Genomic DNA, 23,573 nt, shown 5'->3' on the forward strand with positions numbered 1-23,573 from the left:
TCGAGAATTTGACTTGGCAACGGGTTGATTCACAAACCTATAACAATATATACATATATATCAAAGTATGTTCAAAATATATTTACAAAACTTTTAACACATTTTGATGTTTTAAGTTTATTAAGTCAGCTGTCCTCGTTAGTAACCTACAACTAGTTGTCCACAGTTAGATGTACAGAAATAAATCGATAAATATTATCTTAAATCAATCCACGACCCAGTGTATACGTATCTCAGTATTGATCACAACTCAAACTATATATATATTTTGGAATCAACCTCAACCTTGTATAGCTAACTCCAACATTCACATATAGAGTGTCTATGGTTGTTCCGCAATATATATATATATAGATGGGTTGACATGATAGGTCGAAACATTGTATACGTGTCTATGGTATCTCAAGATTACATAATATACAATATAAGTTGATTAGGTTATGGTTGGAATAGATTTATTACTAACTTTCACGTAGGTAAAATGAGTAGTTTTTATCAATCTTGTTTTACTCGCCATTTCTTCGTTTCTAATCCGTTTTGAGTGATTCCAGTGGCCACGATTTTGTATTGAACTTAAATTTATGAATCTAAATAGAAAAAGTATAAGTTTATAGTCAGAAATACAAGTTACAAGTTGTTTTTGAAAGAGGTAGTCATTTCCGTCGAAAGAACGACATCTTGATGACCATTTTGAAAAACATACTTTCACTTTGAGTTTAACCATGATTTTTGGATATAGTTTCATGTTCATAAGAAAAATCATTTTTCCAGAAGTATAAATTTTAAATCAAAGTTCTTCTTAGCTTTTAATTATCCCAACCAAAACAGCCCCCGGTTTTACTACGACGGCGTATATCCAGTTTTATGGTGTTTATCGTGTTTCCGGGTTTTAAATCATTAAGTTAGCATATCATATAGATATAGAACATGTGTTTAGTTGATTTTAAAAGTCTAGTTAGAAGGATTAACTTTATTTACGAACAAGTATAGAATTAACTAAACTATGTTCTAGTGATTACAAGTTTATAACGTTGAATAAGACAGCTTTTTATGTATGAATCGAATGATGTTATGAACATCATTACTACCTCAAGTTCCTTGGATAAACCTACTGTAAATGAGAAAAATCGATCTAGCTTGAAAGGATCCTTGGATGGCTTGAAAGTTCTTGAAGCAGAATCATGACACGAAAACAATTTCAAGTAAGATTTCCACTCGAAATAAGATTGTTATAGTTATAGAAATTGAATTAAAGTTTGAATATGATTATTACCTGGTATTAGAAAGATAACCTACTGTAAGCAACAGAGGTTTCTTGATCTTGGATGATTACTTGGAATGGATTTAGAAAACTTGGAAGTAAACTTGCAATCTTGGAAGTATTCTTGATTTTATGAAACTAGAACTTTTGGAATTTATGAAGAACACTTAGAACTTGAAGATAGAACTTGAGAGAGATCAATTAGATGAAGAAAATTGAAGAATGAAAGTATTTGTAGGTGTTTTTGGTCGTTGGTGTATGGATTAGATATAAAGGATATGTAATTTTGTTTTCATGTAAATAAGTCATGAATGATTACTCATATTTTTGTAATTTTATGAGATATTTCATGCTAGTTGCCAAATGATGGTTCCCACATGTGTTAGGTGACTCACATGGGCTGCTAAGAGCTGATCATTAGAGTGTATATACTAATAGTACATACATCTAAAAGCTGTGTATTGTACGAGTACGAATACGGGTGCATACGAGTAGAATTGTTAATGAAACTGAACGAGGATGTAATTGTAAGTGATAATGCTAAAAACGAACATATGTTTCATAGCATTATTCCTCAAGAAAGACAAGCTTTTAGTTGCAATTGTTCTATTTACAAGTAATATTCGTTTAAATAATAAAAGGTGAAGACAAAAGACAGATTCGACGAATTGAAGACGCAAACGACTAAAAAGCTCAAAAGTACAAAATACAATCAAAGAGGTTCCAATTATTGATAAGAAACGTCTCAAAATTACAAGAGAACAAGATTCAAAACGCAAAGTACAAGATATTAAATTGTACGCAAGGACGTTCGAAAATCCGGAACCGGGACCAGAGTCAACTCTCAACGCTCGACGTAATGGACTAAAAATTACAAGTCAACTATGCACATAAATATAATAAAATATTTAAATAATTCTTATAATTATTTATATATTATATAATATAATAAACCGTCGGTAAAAAAAGAGCCAAAGCTGGGTGAGCTGTAATTACAAACTCCGCGACTCGCGGAGTTTGAAGAGCAAAAAGGGCGCGAGTCGCGGAGTCCCCCTGGACGAAAATTCCTATAAAAGCCAGCGAATTCTGTGAAATGTCCCGTTCTTATTGATTAAAAACGTTCCATATTAATTGATTTCGTTGCGAGGTTTTGACCTCTATATGAGACGTTTTTCAAAGACTGCATTCATTTTAAAACAAACCATAACCTTTATTTCATCAATAAAGGTTTAAAAAGCTTTACGTAGATTATCAAATAATGATAATCTAAAATATCCTGTTTACACACGACCATTACATAATGGTTTACAATACAAATATGTTACAACAAAATAAGTTTCTTGAATGCAGTGTTTACACAATATCATACAAGCATGGACTCCAAATCTCGTCCTTATTTAAGTATGCGACAGCGGAGGCTCTTAATAATCACCTGAGAATAAACATGCTTAAAACGTCAACAAAAATGTTGGTGAGTTATAGGTTTAGCCTATATATATCAAATCATAATAATAGACCACAAGATTTCATATTTCAATACACATCCCATACATAGAGATAAAAATCACTCATATGGTGAACACCTGGTAACCGACATTAACAAGATGCATATTTAAGAATATCCCCATCATTCCGGGACACCCTTCGGATATGATATAAATTTCGAAGTACTAAAGCATCCGGTACTTTGGATGGGGTTTGTTAAGCCCAATAGATCTATCTTTAGGATTCGCGTCAATTAGGGTGTCTGTTCCCTAATTCTTAGATTACCAGACTTAATAAAAGGGGGCATATTCGATTTCGATAATTCAACCATAGAATGTAGTTTCACGTACTTGTGTCTATTTTGTAAATCATTTATAAAACCTGCATGTATTCTCATCCCAAAAATATTAGATTTTAAAAGTGGGACTATAACTCACTTTCACAGATTTTTACTTCGTCGGGAAGTAAGACTTGGCCACTGGTTGATTCACGAACCTATAACAATATATACATATATATCAAAGTATGTTCAAAATATATTTACAACACTTTTAACATATTTTGATGTTTTAAGTTTATTAAGTCAGCTGTCCTCGTTAGTAACCTACAACTAGTTGTCCACAGTTAGATATACAGAAATAAATCGATAAATATTATCTTGAATCAATCCACGACCCAGTGTATACGTATCTCAGTATTGATCACAACTCAAACTATATATATTTTGGAATCAACCTCAACCCTGTATAGCTAACTCCAACATTCACATATAGAGTGTCTATGGTTGTTCCGAAATATATATAGATGTGTCGACATGATAGGTAGAAACATTGTATACGTGTCTATGGTATCTCAAGATTACATAATATACAATACAAGTTGATTAACTTATGGTTGGAATAGATTTGTTACCAATTTTCACGTAGCTAAAATGAGAAAAATTATCCAATCTTGTTTTACCCATAACTTCTTCATTTTAAATCCGTTTTGAGTGAATCAAATTTCTATGGTTTCATATTGAACTCTATTTTATGAATCTAAACAGAAAAAGTATAGGTTTATAGTTGGAAAAATAAGTTACAAGTCGTTTTTGTAAAGGTAGTCATTTCAGTCGAAAGAACGACGTCTAGATGACCATTTTAGAAAACATACTTCCACTTTGAGTTTAACCATAATTTTTGGATATAATTTCATGTTCATAATAAAAATCATTTTCTCAGAATAACAACTTTTAAATCAAAGTTTATCATAGTTTTTAATTAACTAACCCAAAACAGCCAGCGGTGTTACTACGACGGCGTAAATCCGGTTTTACGGTGTTTTTCGTGTTTCCAGGTTTTAAATCATTAAGTTAGCATATCATATAGATATAGAACATGTGTTTAGTTGATTTTAAAAGTCAAGTTAGAAGGATTAACTTTTGTTTGCGAACAAGTTTAGAATTAACTAAACTATGTCCTAGTGATTACAAGTTTAAACCTTCGAATAAGATAGCTTTATATGTATGAATCGAATGATGTTATGAACATCATTACTACCTTAAGTTCCTTGGATAAACCTATTGGAAAATAGAAAAATAGATCTAGCTTCAATGGATCCTTGGATGGCTCGAAGTTCTTGAAGCAGAATCATGACACGAAAACAAGTTCAAGTAAGATCATCACTTGAAATAAGATTGTTATAGTTATAGAAATTGAACCAAAGTTTGAATATGATTATTACCTTGTATTAGAATGATAACCTACTATAAGAAACAAAGATTTCTTGAGGTTGGATGATCACCTTACAAGATTGGAAGTGAGCTAGCAAACTTGAAAGTATTCTTGATTTTATGAAACTAGAACTTTTGGAATTTATGAAGAACACTTAGAACTTGAAGATAGAACTTGAGAGAGATCAATTAGATGAAGAAAATTGAAGAATGAAAGTGTTTGTAGGTGTTTTTGGTCGTTGGTGTATGGATTAGATATAAAGGATATGTAATTTTGTTTTCATGTAAATAAGTCATGAATGATTACTCATATTTTTGTAATTTTATGAGATATTTCATGCTAGTTGCCAAATGATGGTTCCCACATGTGTTAGGTGACTCACATGGGCTGCTAAGAGCTGATCATTGGAGTGTATATACCAATAGTACATACATCTAAAAGCTGTGTATTGTACGAGTACGAATACGGGTGCATACGAGTAGAATTGTTGATGAAACTGAACGAGGATGTAATTGTAAGCATTTTTGTTAAGTAGAAGTATTTTGATAAGTGTATTGAAGTCTTTCAAAAGTGTATAAATACATATTAAAACACTACATGTATATACATTTTAACTGAGTCGTTAAGTCATCGTTAGTCATTACATGTAAGTGTTGTTTTGAAACCTTTAGGTTAACGATCTTGTTAAATGTTGTTAACCCAATGTTTATAATATCAAATGAGATTTTAAATTATTATATTATCATGATATTATCATGTATGAATATCTCTTAATATGATATATATACATTAAATGTCTTTACAACGATAATCGTTACATATATGTCTCGTTTAAAAATCATTAAGTTAGTAGTCTTGTTTTTACATATGTAGTTCATTGTTAATATACTTATTGATATGTTTACTTATCATAGTATCATGTTAACTATATATATATCCATATATATGTCATCATATAGTTTTTACAAGTTTTAACGTTCGTGAATCACCGGTCAACTTGGGTGGTCAATTGTCTATATGAAACATATTTCAATTAATCAAGTCTTAACAAGTTTGATTGCTTAACATGTTGGAAACATTTAATCATGTAAATATCAATCTCAATTAATATATATAAACATGGAAAAGTTCGGGTCACTACAGTACCTACCCGTTAAATAAATTTCGTCCCGAAATTTTAAGCTGTTGAAGGTGTTGACGAATCTTCTGGAAATAGATGCGGGTATTTCTTCTTCATCTGATCTTCACGCTCCCAGGTGAACTCGGGTCCTCTACGAGCATTCCATCGAACCTTAACAATTGGTATCTTGTTTTGCTTAAGTCTTTTAACCTCACGATCTATTATTTCGACGGGTTCTTCGATGAATTGAAGTTTTTCGTTGATTTGGATTTCATCTAACGGAATAGTGAGATCTTCTTTAGCAAAAAATTTCTTCAAATTCGAGACGTGGAAAGTGTTATGTACAGCCGCGAGTTGTTGAGGTAACTCTAGTCGGTAAGCTACTGGTCCGACACGATCAATAATCTTGAATGGTCCAATATACCTTGGATTTAATTTCCCTCATTTACCAAATCGAACAACGCCTTTCCAAGGTGCAACTTTAAGCATGACCATCTCTCCAATTTCAAATTCTATATCTTTTCTTTTAATGTCAGCGTAGCTCTTTTGTCGACTTTGGGCGGTTTTCAACCGTTGTTGAATTTGGATGATCTTCTCGGTAGTTTCTTGTATAATCTCCGGACCCGTAATCTGTCTATCCCCCACTTCACTCCAACAAATCGGAGACCTGCACTTTCTACCATAAAGTGCTTCAAACGGCGCCATCTCAATGCTTGAATGGTAGCTGTTGTTGTAGGAAAATTCTGCTAACGGTAGATGTCGATCCCAACTGTTTCCGAAATCAATAACACATGCTCGTAGCATGTCTTCAAGCGTTTGTATCGTCCTTTCGCTCTGCCCATCAGTTTGTGGATGATAGGCAGTACTCATATCTAGACGAGTTCCTAATGCTTGCTGTAATGTCTGCCAGAATCTTGAAATAAATCTGCCATCCCTATCAGAGATAATAGAGATTGGTATTCCATGTCTGGAGATGATTTCCTTCAAATACAGTCGTGCTAACTTCTCCATCTTGTCATCTTCTCTTATTGGCAGGAAGTGTGCTGATTTGGTGAGACGATCAACTATTACCCAAATAGTATCAAAACCACTTGCAGTCCTTGGCAATTTAGTGATGAAATCCATGGTAATGTTTTCCCATTTCCATTCCGGGATTTCGGGTTGTTGAAGTAGACCTGATGGTTTCTGATGCTCAGCTTTGACCTTAGAACACGTCAAACATTCTCCTACGTATTTAGCAACATCGGCTTTCATACCCGGCCACCAAAAATGTTTCTTGAGATCCTTGTACATCTTCCCCGTTCCAGGATGTATTGAGTATCTGGTTTTATGAGCTTCTCTAAGTACCATTTCTCTCATATCTCCAAATTTTGGTACCCAAATCCTTTCAGCCCTATACCGGGTTCCGTCTTCCCAAATATTAAGATGCTTCTCCGATCCTTTGGGTATTTCATCCTTTAAATTTCCCTCTTTTAAAACTCCTTGTTGCGCCTCCTTTATTTGAGTAGTAATGTTATTATGAATCATTATATTCATAGATTTTACTCGAATGGGTTCTCTGTCCTTCCTGCTCAAGGCATCGGCTACCACATTTGCCTTCCCCGGGTGGTAACGAATCTCAAAGTCGTAATCATTCAATAATTCAATCCACCTACGCTGCCTCATATTCAGTTGTTTCTGATTAAATATGTGTTGAAGACTTTTGTGGTCGGTATATATAATACTTTTGACCCCATATAAGTAGTGCCTCCAAGTCTTTAATGCAAAAACAACCGCACCTAATTCCAAATCATGCGTCGTATAATTTTGTTCGTGAATCTTCAATTGTCTAGACGCATAAGCAATCACCTTCGTTCGTTGCATTAATACACAACCGAGACCTTGCTTTGATGCATCACAATAAATCACAAAATCATCATTCCCTTCAGGCAATGACAATATAGGTGCCGTAGTTAGCTTTTTCTTCAATAACTGAAACGCTTTCTCTTGTTCATCATTCCATTCAAATTTCTTCCCTTTATGCGTTAATGCAGTCAAGGGTTTTGCTATTCTGGAAAAGTCTTGGATGAACCTTCTGTAGTAACCAGCTAGTCCTAAAAACTGGCGTATGTGTTTCGGAGTTTTCGGGGTTTCCCACTTTTCAACAGTTTCTATCTTTGCCGGATCCACCTTAATACCTTCTTTGTTCACTATGTGACCGAGGAATTGAACTTCTTCCAACCAAAATGCACACTTTGAAAACTTAGCGTACAATTCTTCCTTCCTCAATACTTCTAACACCTTTCTCAAATGTTCACCGTGTTCTTGGTCATTCTTTGAGTAAATAAGTATGTCATCAATGAAAACAATGACAAACTTGTCAAGGTATGGTCCACACACTCGGTTCATAAGGTCCATGAACACAGCTGGTGCATTAGTTAAACCAAACGGCATGACCATAAACTCGTAATGACCGTAACGTGTTCTGAAAGCAGTCTTTGGAATATCATCTTCTTTCACCAGCATTTGATGATACCCGGAACGTAAGTCAATCTTTGAATAAACAGATGAGCCTTGTAGTTGATCAAATAAGTCATCGATTCTCGGTAGTGGGTAGCGGTTCTTGATGGTAAGTTTGTTCAACTCTCGGTAGTCGATACACAACCTGAATGTACCATCTTTCTTCTTGACAAACAAAACAGGAGCTCCCCACGGTGATGTGCTTGGTCGAATGAAACCACGCTCTAAAAGTTCTTGTAATTGGCTTTGTAGTTCTTTCATCTCGCTGGGTACGAGTCTGTAAGGAGCACGAGCTATTGGTGCAGCTCCTGGTACAAGATCTATTTGAAATTCAACGAATCGATGTGGGGGTAATCCAGGTAATTCTTTCGGAAATACATCAGGAAATTCTTTTGCGACGGGAACATCATTGATGCTCTTTTCTTCAGTTTGTACTTTCTCGACGTGTGCTAGAACAGCATAGCAACCTTTTCTTATTAGTTTTTATGCCTTCAAATTACTAATAAGATGTAGCTTCGTGTTGCCCTTTTCTCCGTACACTATTAAGGGTTTTCCTTTTTTCGTATAATGCGAATTGCATTTTTGTAACAAACGATCTCTGCTTTCACTTCTTTCAACCAGTCCATACCGATTATCACATCAAAACTCCCTAACTCTACTGTTATCAAGTCAATCTTAAATGTTTCGCTAACCAGTTTAATTTCTCGATTCCGACATATATTATCTGCTGAAATTAATTTACCATTTGCTAATTCGAGTAAAAATTTACTATCCAAAGGCGTCAATGGACAACTTAATTTAGCACAAAAATCTCTACTCATATAGCTTCTATCCGCACCCGAATCAAATAAAAAGTAAGCAGATTTATTGTCAATAAGAAACGTACCCGTACCAAGCTCCGGGTCGTCCTGTGCCTCTGCCGCATTAATATTGAAAACTCTTCCACGGCCTTGTCCATTCGTGTTCTCCTGGTTCGGGCAATTTCTAATAATGTGGCCCGGTTTTCCACATTTATAACAAACTCCATTGGCATAACTTGCTCCGACACTACTTGCTTGCCATTACTCGTTCCGACACCATTTGTTCCTTTCGTTCTATTAACCCCTGGTCCGTAGACCTCACACTTCACCGCGCTATGACCGTTTCTTTTACACTTGTTGCAAAATTTGGTGCAGAACCCCGAGTGATACTTTTCACACCTTTGGCATAGCTGCTTCTGATTGTTGTTGTTGTTGCGGTTATTATTGTTGTTGGGATGATTGTTGTAGTTGTTGTTGTTGTTGTTGTTGTTGGGCCGTTTGTTGTAGTTGCGATTGATGTTGCGATTGTTGGGATAATTGTTGCGATTATTGTTGTAATTGCTGTTGTTGTTGTATTGGTGATTCTTATCACCGTTTTCCTCCCACTTTCTTTTGACTTGCTTCACATTGGCCTCTTCAGCAGTCTGTTCTTTAATTCTTTCTTCAATCTGGTTCACTAGTTTGTGAGCCATTCTACATGCCTGTTGTATGGAGGCGGGCTCGTGTGAACTTATATCTTCTTGGATTCTTTCCGGTAATCCTTTCACAAACGCGTCGATCTTCTCTTCCTCATCTTCGAATGCTCCCGGACACAATAGGCACAATTCTGTGAATCGTCTTTCGTACGTGGTAATATCAAATCCTTGGGTTCGTAACCCTCTAAGTTCTGTCTTGAGCTTATTGACCTCGGTTCTGGGACGGTACTTCTCGTTCATCAAGTGCTTGAATGCTGACCACGGTAGTGCGTATGCATCGTCTTGTCCCACTTGCTCTAGATAGGTATTCCACCATGTTAACGCAGAACCTGTGAAGGTATGCGTAGCGTACTTCACTTTGTCCTCTTCAGTACACTTACTTATGGCAAACACCAATTCGACCTTCTCGGTCCACCGTTTCAATCCAATCGGTCCTTCGGTTCCATCAAATTCCAAAGGTTTGCAGGCAGTGAATTCTTTGTAGGTGCATCCTACACGATTTCCTGTACTGCTAGATCCAAGGTTATTGTTGGTATGTAGCGCAGCCTGTACTGCGGCTATGTTTGAAGCTAGAAAAGTACGGAATTCCTCTTCATTCATATTCACGGTGTGTCGAGTAGTCGGTGCCATTTCCTTCAAAATAGCCAAATGGAACAAGTTAATCATACAGAATATTAAGAGTAGTTAATAGTATTTCATAGCATAATATGAACTCATTTATAAAAGCTTTTTCTTCATATTAGCGTTTTATAAGTTTAAATTCGGGTAGTACCTACCCGTTAAGTTCATACTTAGTAGCTAATATACAATTCAACTACTACAATTCTATATGAAAAACTGATTATAATAATATTTCGCGTTCAAACTTTTATACAATATTTTACAAACTTACAATACCGCTGATTTTACATAAAGCATGAAATATAGCACACAATAACTTTGATACAAGATAGTTGTGAAGATAATTCTAGCTAGTACACAAGTCGTTCAGCAAAGGCAATAAAGACACGTAATTCATACGTCCAGAAACAAGTCATGCATTCTGGTTTTACTAGGACTACTTCCCATCCTTGGTCTTGTGGAACATAACCGTTATGGCCGTTGATAAGACAGCGTGTTGTAACATCGTCAAAGGGACGAGGGTTACGTAATGTCCAACAGTCCCGTAACAATCTAAAAACCTCATTTCTTACCCTAATTACCGACTCCGTCACTTGTGTTAACGTTTTGTTTAATAGTTGTAGCCCGATGTTCTTGTTCTCACTTTGGTGAGAAGAGAACATTACTAATCCGTAAGCATAACATGCTTCTTTATGTTGCATGTTAGCCACTTTTTCTAAATCACGAAGTCCAATATTCGGATATATTGAGTCAAAATAATTTCTTAACCCGTTGCGTAAAATAGCATTTGGGTTCCCCGCAATATATGCGTCAAAGTAAACACATCGTAACTTATGGGTTTCCCAATGTGATATCCCCCATCTTTCAAACGAAAGTCTCTTATAAACCAAGACATTCTTGGAACGTTCTTCGAATGTCTTACAAACTGATCTCGCCTTAAATAGTTGTGCCGAGGAATTCTGACCGACTCTAGACAAGATTTCATCAATCATGTCTCCGGGTAGGTCTCTTAAAATATTGGGTTGTCTATCCATTTTGTGTTTTTAAACTGTAAAATAGACAAGAGTTAGATTCATAAAAAAAAAACTTATTAATACAAGAAATTTTTACATATATCATAAAGCATAAGCACACTATATTACATATATTACACCACACGAATACAACTATCTTATTCCGACTCGCTCGTTTCTTCTTCTTCGGTTTTGGTTCGTTTTGCCAAGTTTCTAGGGATATATGATGTTCCCCTAATACGAGCCGTCGTTGTCCACATTGGTTTAGAAAAACCTGGTGGTTTAGAGGTTCCCGGGTCATTGTTACAACTTAAGGACTTCGGGGGTTGACGATACATATAAAGTTCATCGGGGTTGGAATTAGATTTCTCTATTTTTATGCCCTTTCCCTTATTTTTTTTCTTTTGCCTTTTTAAATTCAGTTGGGGTAATTTCTATAACATCATCGAAATTCTCGTCGGAATCCGATTCATCGGAGAATTGGTAATCCTCCCAATATTTTGCTTCCTTGGTGGAAACACCATTGACCATAATTAACTTTGGTCGGTTGGTTGAGGATTCTCTTTTACTTAACCATTTTATTATTTCCCCCACCGGTTCTATTTCTTCATCCGGTTCCGATTCTTCTTCCGGTTCCGACTCTTCTTCCGGTTCCTCTTCGGGAACTTGTGAATCAGTCCACGAATCATTCCAATTTACATTTGACTCTTCATTATTATTAGGTGAGTCAATGGGACTTGTTCTAGAGGTAGACATCTATCACATAATATCAAACGCGTTAAGAGATTAATATATCACATAATATTCACATGTTAAAAATATATAGTTTCCAACAAAATTTGTTAAGCAATCATTTTTAAAGAAAACACGGTCGAAGTCCAGACTCACTAATGCATCCTAACAAACTCGATAAGACACACTAATGCAAATTTTCTGGTTCTCTAAGACCAACGCTCGGATACCAACTGAAATGTCCCGTTCTTATTGATTAAAAACGTTCCATATTAATTGATTTCGTTGTGAGGTTTTGACCTCTATATGAGACGTTTTTCAAAGACTGCATTCATTTTAAAACAAACCATAACCTTTATTTCATCAATAAAGGTTTAAAAGGCTTTACGTAGATTATCAAATAATGATAATCTAAAATATCCTGTTTACACACGACCATTACATAATGGTTTACAATACAAATATGTTACAACAAAATAAGTTTCTTGAATGCAGTTTTTACACAATATCATACAAGCATGGACTTCAAATCTCGTCCTTATTTAAGTATGCAATAGCGGAGGCTCTTAATAATCACCTGAGAATAAACATGCTTAAAACGTCAACAAAAATGTTGGTGAGTTATAGGTTTAGCCTATATATATCAAATCATAATAATAGACCACAAGATTTCATATTTCAATACACATCCCATACATAGAGATAAAAATCACTCATATGGTGAACACCTGGTAACCGACATTAACAAGATGCATATTTAAGAATATCCCCATCATTCCGGGACACCCTTCGGATATGATATAAATTTCGAAGTACTAAAGCATCCGGTACTTTGGATGGGGTTTGTTAGGCCCAATAGATCTATCTTTAGGATTCGCGTCAATTAGGGTGTCTGTTCCCTAATTCTTAGATTACCAGACTTAATAAAAAGGGGCATATTCGATTTCGATAATTCAACCATAGAATGTAGTTTCACGTACTTGTGTCTATTTTGTAAATCATTTATAAAACCTGCATGTATTCTCATCCCAAAAATATTAGATTTTAAAAGTGGGACTATAACTCACTTTCACAGATTTTTACTTCGTCGGGAAGTAAGACTTGGCCACTGGTTGATTCACGAACCTATAACAATATATACATATATATCAAAGTATGTTCAAAATATATTTACAACACTTTTAACATATTTTGATGTTTTAAGTTTATTAAGTCAGCTGTCCTCGTTAGTAACCTACAACTAGTTGTCCACAGTTAGATATACAGAAATAAATCGATAAATATTATCTTGAATCAATCCACGACCCAGTGTATACGTATCTCAGTATTGATCACAACTCAAACTATATATATTTTGGAATCAACCTCAACCCTGTATAGCTAACTCCAACATTCACATATAGAGTGTCTATGGTTGTTCCGAAATATATATAGATGTGTCGACATGATAGGTAGAAACATTGTATACGTGTCTATGGTATCTCAAGATTACATAATATACAATACAAGTTGATTAAGTTATGGTTGGAATAGATTTGTTACCAATTTTCACGTAGCTAAAATGAGAAAAATTATCCAATCTTGTTTTACCCATAACTTCTTCATTTTAAATCCGTTTTGAGTGAATCAAATTGCTATGGTTTCATATTGAACTCTATTTTATGAATCTAAACAGAAAAAGTATAGGTTTATTGTTGGAAAAATAAGTTACAAGTCGTTTTTGTAAAGGTAGTCATTTCAGTCGAAAGAACGACGTCTAGATGACCATTTTAGAAAACATACTTCCACTTTGAGTTTAACCATAATTTTTGGATATAGTTTCATGTTCATAATAAAAATCATTTTCTCAGAATAACAACTTTTAAATCAAAGTTTATCATAGTTTTTAATTAACTAACCCAAAACAGCCCGCGGTGTTACTACGACGGCGTAAATCCGGTTTTACGGTGTTTTTCGTGTTTCCAGGTTTTAAATCATTAAGTTAGCATATCATATAGATATAGAACATGTGTTTAGTTGATTTTAAAAGTCAAGTTAGAAGGATTAACTTTTGTTTGCGAACAAGTTTAGAATTAACTAAACTATGTTCTAGTGATTACAAGTTTAAACCTTCGAATAAGATAGCTTTATATGTATGAATCGAATGATGTTATGAACATCATTACTACCTTAAGTTCCTTGGATAAACCTACTGGAAAAGTGAAAAATGGATCTAGCTTCAATGGATCCTTGGATGGCTCGAAGTTCTTGAAGCAGAATCATGACACGAAAACAAGTTCAAGTAAGATCATCACTTGAAATAAGATTGTTATAGTTATAGAAATTGAACCAAAGTTTGAATATGATTATTACCTTGTATTAGAATGATAACCTACTGTAAGAAACAAAGATTTCTTGAGGTTGGATGATCACCTTACAAGATTGGAAGTGAGCTAGCAAACTTGAAAGTATTCTTGATTTTATAAAACTAGAACTTTTGGAATTTATGAAGAACACTTAGAACTTGAAGATAGAACTTGAGAGAGATCAATTAGATGAAGAAAATTGAAGAATGAAAGTGTTTGTAGGTGTTTTTGGTCGTTGGTGTATGGATTAGATATAAAGGATATGTAATTTTGTTTTCATGTAAATAAGTCATGAATGATTACTCATATTTTTGTAATTTTATGAGATATTTCATGCTAGTTGCCAAATGATGGTTCCCACATGTGTTAGGTGACTCACATGGGCTGCTAAGAGCTGATCATTGGAGTGTATATACCAATAGTACATACATCTAAAAGCTGTGTATTGTACGAGTACGAATACGGGTGCATACGAGTACAATTGTTGATGAAACTGAACGAGGATGTAATTGTAAGCATTTTTGTTAAGTAGAAGTATTTTGATAAGTGTATTGAAGTCTTTCAAAAGTGTATAAATACATATTAAAACACTACATGTATATACATTTTAACTGAGTCGTTAAGTCATCGTTAGTCATTACATGTAAATGTTGTTTTGAAACCTTTAGGTTAACGATCTTGTTAAATGTTGTTAACCCAATGTTTATAATATCAAATGAGATTTTAAATTATTATATTATCATGATATTATCATGTATGAATATCTCTTAATATGATATATATACATTAAATGTCTTTACAACGATAATCGTTACATATATGTCTCGTTTAAAAATCATTAAGTTAGTAGTCTTGTTTTTACATATGTAGTTCATTGTTAATATACTTAATGATATGTTTACTTATCATAGTATCATGTTAACTATATATATATCCATATATATGTCATCATATAGTTTTTACAAGTTTTAACGTTCGTGAATCACCGGTCAACTTGGGTGGTCAATTGTCTATATGAAACATATTTCAATTAATCAAGTCTTAACAAGTTTGATTGCTTAACATGTTGGAAACATTTAATCATGTAAATATCAATCTCAATTAATATATATAAACATGGAAAAGTTCGGGTCACTACATTCTGATCGTAAAAATATCCATAAAATCTCTCTTTCTCTATATATAAACGTAATATATATATATATATATATATATATATATATATATATATATATATATATATTAATTTTAATTTTAATTTTAATTATAATTCTAATAATAAGGGTATGTTAGCGAATGTTGTAAGGGTGTAAGTCGAAATTCTGTCCGGGTAACGCTACGCTATTTTTAATAATTGTAAGTTATGTTCAAACTTTTTAATTTAATGTCTCGTAGCTAAGTTATTATTATGCTTATTTAAAACGAAGTAATCATGATGTTGGACTAATTACTAAAATTGGGTAATTGAGCTTTGTACCATAATTGGAGTTTGGACAAAAGAACGACACTTGTGGAAATTAGACTATGGGCTATTAATGGGCTTTATATTTGTTTAACTAAATGATAATTTGTTAATGTTAATATAAAGATTTACAATTGGACGTCCCTATAAATAACCATATACACTCGATCGGATACGATGGGCAGGGTATTTATATGTACGAATAATCGTTCATTTAACCGGACACGGGAATGGATTAATAACCACTAGAATTATTAAAACAGGGATGAAATTATGTACAAGGACACTTGACATAATTGTTAATAAAGTATTAAAACCTTGGGTTACACGCAGTCGATAACCTGGTGTAATTATTAAACAAAGTATTAAAAAATCTTGTTAAAGTTTAAGTCCCCAATTAGTTGGAATATTTAACTTCGGGTATAAGGATAATTTGACGAGGATACTCGCACTTTATATTTATGACTGATGGACTGTTATGGACAAAAACCAGACGGACATATTAAATAATCCAGGACAAAGGACAATTAACCCATGGGCATAAAACTAAAATCAACACGTCAAACATCATAATTACGGAAGTTTAAATAAGCATAATTCATTTATTTCATATTTAATTTCCTTTATTTTATATTTAATTGCACTTCTAATTATCGCACTTTTATTTATTATTATTGTATTTAATTGCACTTTTAATTATCGTACTTTTTAATTATCGCAAGTTTATTTTATCGCACTTTTATTTATCGCAATTTCATTATCGTTATTTACTTTACGCTTTAAATTAAGTCTTTTATTTATTTAATATTTTACATTTTGTTTTAACTGCAACTAAAATTTTTAAAATCGACAAACCGGTCATTAAACGGTAAAAACCCCCCTTTATAATATTAATATTACTTATATATATATTTGTATTTTTATAAGATAAAACTAATATAGCGTTAAGCTTTGTTAAAAGATTCCCTGTAGAACGAACCGGACTTACTAAAAACTACACTACTGTACGATTAGGTACACTGCCTATAAGTGTTGTAGCAAGGTTTAAGTATATCCATTCTCTAAATAAATAAATATCTTGTGTAAAATTGTATCGTATTTAATAGTATTTTCTTGTAAAATTTAATAGTATTTTATACCCCTTAGCTTTAACATCAAGTATTTTTGGCGCCGCTGCCGGAGAACTTAATTTCTTGCTTAAACGCCGGAAGCGCAACGCTAAATATAAAAAAAAAAAGATTTTTTTATTTTTAGTTTACTTTTATAAAAATACACTTTTGTAAAAATACGTTTTAAATATTCGAAAATATAAAAAAGAAAACAAAAATATAAATATTTTTAAGAGTTTGTTAAATATTTAAGTTTTATAAAGTTTCTTTATTTTTTTTATTTTATAAAAATATAAGTTTTATTTAAATATTTTGTTTTTATTTAAAACATAAAATCAAAGAAAATATATATATATATATATATATATATATATATATATATATATATATATATATATATATATATATATATATATAAATCTATTTTTAGATTTTTATAAAATTATAGAGTATTTCTATTTTTTTTAGTTTTTAAAACATAAGTTTTTATTTAGTTTTTATAAATATTTTATTTAATTATTAAAACAGAAAATATAATTTAAAAAAAATAATATAATTACGTTGAAACGTGTCAACCGAAACAGCCTGTCATCCGGAATTTCGAACCCCGCGACTCGCGGAGGTTTTTGCCACGTGGAACCGCGACTCGCGGAGCCGCCCTGACACACGTGACCAGAAACCCTAATCGCAATTAATACGGGGTAATTATTATTATTATTAACTTTAAACCTAATTAGGTTATTTAATTATTTTAATTAATTTAGTTTAGTTTATTTATTATTTTGTATTTTTAGTTAAATTAGTTTAATTAAAATTTAAAATTAATAGTTTTATAAAATAAATAATATAAAAATAATATTTTTATAAAAATTGTAATTTTTACAACTTTTAGTATATTTTTATATTTTGTCCCTTTTTAATTGTTTTAGCGTAATATTTGTGCTTTTCGCTCATATTTAGTTTTAAACATAGTTTTTGCCATAGTTATTTTTACTTCTAGATTTTTAGGCTTTTTCGTAAAATCCCTTAAGTGCCTTTTCTTTAGACTAAGATTTAAGTGCTTTAGAATTTTGTGACACCTTTTTAAGTTTTAGTACCTTTTTAAGATATTGCCATTTGGGATATAGTTTTTCCTATAAGCTTTAATATTTTTAGACGCCTTTTACTATGTATCAGTTATCATTCCAATTAGTAATCTCAATTTGCGATTATAATTTTAAGTTAGTAATAGTAATAAGGTTGGGTTAGTCAAGTGTTTTTAAGTTTTATAGTCACTCTTTTTCAATCTTTTTCTTTTTCGACCTTTTTCGACGCGCTCTTTTTCTTTCTTATTTCTTGCTATTCTAGTTTTAGGACATAGATTTTTATTCTACTTCTTATCTAAATTTCTTAAAATTACGAAAATTTATTTTAAGTGGTTAAATTGATAGACATCAAAATTTTCTGGTTCGTAGTAATAGTTGGATTTGTACGTGGACCGGGTTATTGGAGCCAAACAGTCCTCAATTATATTGAGACCAAACGAATCCTGCCCCTCTGCTGCATCTTTTGGCTATTCGAAACGTGGGAAAAATCAGAAAAGTCTATTGATTGGATAACTTATATAATTTTTCTTTCCTTTTAAAAACTAATAGGATATTCAGTGAATGCACCGAGCAAGACGTTCACCACCTTTTGTACGTTCACCACCTGTAACAAGATCAAGACATCTAGCTAATATTACCGCCGTTGATTTTTCTTTAGAATCGTCATCCAGTCAACCAAGTACTTCAGTTCAAATTTTCGATAATCCATTATTTGAACCCGACCTCACTATTGAGAATCCGGAGAATATTCAGGGACGACTCGTAGATCCTGAACCATTAATTTTTCCTCCGGAACCACCAATCATTCAAACAGAGATTGTTGAGGAATGAACCATTAAATCAGAATCCTCTAGTGATTCCGATTCAACAAATTCAATTATGGAGAATCTGGAACCTTTAAGTATGGAAGACCGAATGAGAGCTAAATGCACTGGCCAAGGTCACGCAATTACTCATCCAGACATTAATGCGCCAGATTATGAAATCAAAGGACAAATTCTACACATGGTGACTAATCAATGCCAATTTAGTGGTGCACCGAAGGAAGATCCAAATGAACATCTTCGTACCTTTAATAGGATCTGCACACTATTTAAAATAAGAGAAGTTGAGGATGAACAGATATATCTCATGTTATTTCCCTGGACTTTAAAGGGAGAAGCCAAAGATTGGTTGGAATCGTTACCTGAAGGGGCGATTGATACATGGGACGTTTTAGTTGAAAAATTTCTTAAACAATTCTTTCCGGCATCTAAAGTCGTAAGACTTCAAGGAGAAATTGTTACGTTCACACAGAAGTCAAATGAAACTCTATATGAGGCGTGGACAAGATTTGGAAAATTATTAAGAGGATGTCCGCAACATGGTTTAGACACCTGTCAAATAGTACAAATATTCTACCAAGGATGCGACATCACTAAAGGAAAGACATCGATATAGCAGCTGGTGGTTCTATTATGAAGAAAACCGAAACTGATGCTTACAAAATTATTGATAACACTGCTTCCCACTCACATGAGTGGCACCAATAAAAAGATATCGTTAGATCATCTAAAGCAGCTAGAGCCGATTCTAGCCATGACTTAGATTCCATTTCCATAAAGATAGATGCTGTCGAGAGACGAATGGAAAAGATGACTAAAGATATCCACTCAATACGAATTAGTTGTGAGCAGTGTGGAGGACCACATTTGACAAAAGATTGTCTCAGTATTGAACTAACAATGGAACAAAGAGAGAATGTTTCATATCTAAACCAAAGGCCTGGAAATAATTATCAGAATAATTATCAACCGCCAAGACCTATTTACAATCAAAATCAGAACTATAACCGAAATATTCCATACAACAACCAACAAGGTCCTAGCAATCAACAAGTATCCAATAATACTTACAACCAGCAAAGACCTAATTTTCAAAACAAACCACCACAACCCGATGATAAAAAGCCGAATTTAGAAGATATGATGACGAAGCTAGTTGAAACTCAAACGCAGTTTTTCACATCTTAGAAACAAACTAATGAACAAAATGCTCAAGCATTTAGAAATCAACAAGCTTCTATTCAAAACTTGGAACAAGAAGTAAGTAACCTAGCAAGGTTAATAGGAGAGAGAAAACCGGGAAGTTTACCTAGTGATACAAATGCAAACCCCAGGAATGAAATAGCTAAAGCTATTACCACAAGAAGTGGTACAACACTTAAACCACCTGAAATACCTGAAAATTCTGATGAAGCTATTCCTAATCCACAAGAACCCCAACCTGAACAAGATAAGGAAAAAGAACCGGTAGTTGAAAAGGTTAATGAAGATAACACAGTTAAGGCTAAACCTTATGTTAAACTATACCAACCACCACTTCCTTACCCGAGTAAAATGAAAAAAGAAAGACTTGAAGCCGAGCAATCCAAATTCTTGGATATGTTTAAACAGATAAATGTAAATCTTCCTTTCATTGATGTGATTTCAGAAATGCCTAGATATGCTAAATTCTTGAAAGATCTAATCACAAATAGAAAGAAAATGGAAGAACTCTCGGCCGTTACTATGAATGCTAATTATTCAGCAGTGCTGTTGAATAAGATACCAGAAAAATTATCTGATCCAGGAAGTTTCACAATTCCATGTTTTCTGGGTAGTCTTAGTTCAATAGAAGCATTGGCAGACTTAGGTGCTAGTATAAATTTAATGCCGTATTCACTATACGCTAAACTAGACCTTGGAGAATTGAAACCAACAAGAATAAGCATACAACTAGCCGATAGATCAATAAAATATCCTAGAGGGATAATGGAGAACATGCTAGTTAAAGTTGGTACTTTAGTATTTCCAGTAGATTTTGTTGTTCTGGACATGGAAGAAGATTCTCAAGTTCCTCTCATATTAGGAAGACCATTCTTAAACACGGCTAAAGCAATGATAGACGTGTTTGGTAAGAAACTGACCCTAAGTATAGAGGATGAGAGTGTTACCTTTTCAGTTGATAGAGCAATGCAACAACCGCAATCTGCAGATGATACATGTTATTATATTCAAACTATAGATTCATATGCAGAATTGTTAGAAGAATTTCCAGAATTACAAGGAACAGGAGAATGTTCTTTAGGAGAAGGAACTGAACCAATTGATGAAGCTAAAATGTTAGCTACACTAATAGCTAATGGATATGAACCAACAACAGAAGAAATTCAAATGCTAAAAGAAGAAGACAGATATCGATATAAATCATCGATAGAAGAACCTCCGACACTAGAGTTAAAGCCACTTTCAAACCATTTGGAATACGCTTATTTACATGGTGAATCTGAATTACCTGTAATAATATCGTCTTCTCTTACTGAAAATGAGAAATCACAACTTATTTCTGTGTTGAAAGCTCATAAATCAGCTATTGCATGGAAGATTCATGATATAAAAGGAATAAGTCCTTCGTATTGCACACATAAAATCCTTATGGAAGAAGGTCATAAAACGTATGTGCAACGCCAACGAAGACTAAATCCTAATATGAAAAATGTAGTTAAAAAAGAAATTATTAAACTGCTAGACGCAGGTTTAATTTATCCAATTTCTGATAGTCCATGGGTAAGCCCAGTTCAATGCGTGCCTAAGAAGGGTGGCATGACTGTCATTACAAATGAGAAAAATGAGCTTATTCCTACTAGGACTGTAACAGGATGGCGTGTATGTATTGATTATAGAAAATTAAATGACGCCACCAGAAAAGATCACTTCCCCTTACCTTTTATTGATCAAATGTTGGAAAGATTAGCCGGAAACAGTTACTATTGTTTTCTTGATGGTTTTTCGGGATATTTTCAAATTCCAATAGCACCCGAAGACCAAGAGAAAACCACATTCACATGCCCTTATGGTACTTTTTCTTACGAACGCATGCCATTTGGACTTTGCAACACCCCTGCAACCTTTCAAAGGTGCGTGATGGCGATTTTTCACGACATGATAGAAGAATGCATGGAAGTTTTCATGGATGACTTTTCAGTCTTCGGTGATACATTTGAAACATGTCTAGCTAATCTAGAACGAATGCTTATTAGATGCGAACAATCAAATCTAGTACTTAATTGGGAGAAATGCCATTTCATGGTTAAAGAAGGCATCGTTCTTGATCATAAAATTTCAAAAGAAGGAATTGAAGTGGATAGAGCTAAAGTAGATGTAATTGCTAAACTTCCACATCCCACCAATGTTAGAGGAGTTAGGAGTTTTCTAGGGCATGCCGGTTTTTACCGACGTTTCATAAAAGATTTTTCTAAAATTGCCACTCCTATGAATAAACTCCTAGAAAAGGATGCTCCGTTCATCTTTTCAGATGAATGCATTAAATCTTTTAATATTCTTAAAGAGAAACTCACTAATGCGCCGATCATGATAACACCAAATTGGAATCTACCGTTTGAACTAATGTGCTATGCAAGTGATTTTACAATGGGAGCCGTTTTAGGACAAAGGATTGAAAAAAGATTTCAACCTATATATTATGCTAGTAAGACGTTACAAGGAGCACAAACAAATTACACAACTACTGAAGAAGAACTCCTTGCTATTGTCTTTGCTTTTGACAAATTTCGTTCATATCTCGTTCTAGCAAAAACGGTGGTCTATACCGACCATTCTGCTCTTAGATACCTATTTTCAAAACAAGATGCCAAACCAAGATTAATCCGTTGGATCTTACTCTTACAAGAGTTCGATATTGAAATCTGAGATAAAAGAGGAGCAGAAAATCTCGCTGCTGATCATCTTTCTCGTCTTGAAAATCCCGAATTAGAAGTTCTAAATGAATCGGCCATACAAGACAACTTTCCTGATAAATATCTATTGAAGATAGATTATAATGAAATTCTATGGTTTGCAGACCATGCAAACTACTTAGTATGTGGATATCTTGAAAAAGGATTGTCGTACCAAAAACGAAAGAAATTCTTTAGTAATATAAAACACTATTTCTGGAAAGATCCACATTTGTTTAAAAGTTGTCCAGATGGAATAATACGCCGATGTGTATTCGGAGATGAAGCTAGTAAAATTTTAAACCATTGTCACACAGGACCAACAGGAGGGCATTATAGGCCTCAACTAACAGTAAGAAAAGTTTATGATGCTGGATTCTATTGGCCTACAATTTACAAAGACGCACACCTTCTTTGCAAATCCTGTGATGCTTGTCAAAGAGCCAAAAAAATAAGTCAACGTGATGAAATGCCATAAAATGTCATTCAAGTATGTGAAGTATTTGACATTTGGGGTATTGACTTTATGGGTCCATTTCCAAAATCTCATAGTAATCTCTATATTCTCGTAGCCATTGATTATGTATCTAAATGGGCAGAAGCACAAGCTCTCCCAACTAATGATGCACGAGTTGTAGTCAACTTTTTAAAACATCTTTTTGCAAGGTTTGGAACACCGAAAGCTTTAATAAGTGATTGGGGAACTCATTTCTGTAACAATCAACTTGAGAAAGTTCTCAAAAGATATGGAGTAACTCATAAAATCTCCACCGCATATCATCCACAAACAAGTGGACAAGTTGAAAATACCAACCGAGCTTTAAAACGTATTCCAGAGAAAACCGTAGGATCAAATCCGAAGGAATGGTCCATTAAAT

This window comes from Rutidosis leptorrhynchoides, chromosome 8 (assembly GCF_046630445.1).
Source record: "Rutidosis leptorrhynchoides isolate AG116_Rl617_1_P2 chromosome 8, CSIRO_AGI_Rlap_v1, whole genome shotgun sequence".
In the NCBI taxonomy this organism is placed as follows: domain Eukaryota; kingdom Viridiplantae; phylum Streptophyta; class Magnoliopsida; order Asterales; family Asteraceae; genus Rutidosis; species Rutidosis leptorrhynchoides.